The sequence below is a fragment of the Stegastes partitus genome, unplaced genomic scaffold, assembly GCF_000690725.1.
Source record: "Stegastes partitus isolate 25-593 unplaced genomic scaffold, Stegastes_partitus-1.0.2 Scaffold572, whole genome shotgun sequence".
In the NCBI taxonomy this organism is placed as follows: domain Eukaryota; kingdom Metazoa; phylum Chordata; class Actinopteri; family Pomacentridae; genus Stegastes; species Stegastes partitus.
The window spans coordinates 254,374-255,967 of NW_007578303.1; positions in this window are offsets into that span (position 1 = coordinate 254,374).

A 1,594-nucleotide genomic window follows, 5' to 3' on the forward strand; every position below is an offset into this window, starting at 1 on the left:
AAGCTTGATCCAACACACACTGCCAAAATCACACGTTTTTAATTAAGATAACAGTAAAAAGTATGATCTGGCTTAGTATGAGTCCAATGAAACATATTTAGGGTGTTTTAAAGAGGAAGGTAGAGCAACACAATCCTTCCAGCAGAGAAGAAATGGATTCAATGAGAGGACTGGGTCTGTCAATACAAATACAGGTGGATATATTAAGTATGGGGGAAAAAAACCCCCAAAATATTTAAATCAGACTTTTGTTGCATTGACTTCCTACTACGGGAGCTGTATTTTTAATACAGTAGATCTAAACTGTTAGTTTTTAGTTTTAGACAAGAACAAACATCTACTGTTGAACTTTGAATTGTTGCAATTACTGCACGTTGATACAATTTCTACATTTAAGTTACATTGCGCAAATGTTTGACATGAATTGAATTTTACAGCAAAATGCTAAAAATGAAATGTAGCTTACAGTACATTCTTGTAATTTAAAATATTTTAAGAGACAACACAACACAAGAGGACTGAACAAGGAGGATGACGTTTATAAAGTGGAACTTAAAAGGCTGTAAGTGGCTGCAGACGTTACAGATGTCATCTTGCCTGGAGACGTTTCACCAACACAGAAATGAAGACTCTGGGGGGCCACTGCTGTGTCATTGTTAGTCTTTTATTGAGGGTTGTACCCAAGTTATACAGCTTTGTATGCTGGCTGCAGGAGCCAGAGGGTTACAAACAGTAATCAGTATACGAGTACAGCCAACAGAAGACCTACTACCTACTACTCTACACCTTAGTACAGATTCTCTTAAGAGCACTAAAATCCAAAAAAATAAGAGAAAAAAATAAAAAATAAAATACAGAACAAACCAAGCAACAAAGGAAGGAGAATAAAAAGATTAAATGAAACCAAACAAATAGACAGCATCAGAGGAGACATTCATTATTAGAGCACACTGGAGTTGGTTTTCTATACCTTGTAATATCAGGCGACTTCGTTTTTGTCAATTTTTATACCCATACAAATAAAGATTGTCCTTCAAAAAGTGCAGATTCCACCGAAGTTTAAGATAAAATCCTTTGATGACCCGAGGAAGACATTTGAAAATAAAAAGGTACTTCCCGTTTTGTTTGTAAGAGAGGAAGACTCCCTCTCAATGATTATAGACACTGTACGCTTATATTCTCATATATATATATATGTATGTATATATATATATATATATTATATATAGTTTCAACAGTCTCCCAAAGCGATGTGCATAATAGGTTTACAGGTGATCCAACTACACACTGTGGATTGATAGAATCTCTATAAAAAACATTGTAGTTGTGTAAAATTTGCAGTTTCACCGGCCTCACTCCGCTCGGCGTATCGAGCAGGAGACGAGCTGTGAAAATAAAGAAACGGACTTTGCAAATCTTAACCTGTCCTCCTCTCCTGCTACAACTGGCCCGACGGTTGCTAGGTAATAAAGGTTTTTCAGTTTTTATTATTATTATTATTATTATTAGTAGCAATAGTAGTACTAGAAGTACGATTCAACGATGGCACGACATGTTTGAGGAATATTATTGGGAATCCCATCTCAGCTGTTTT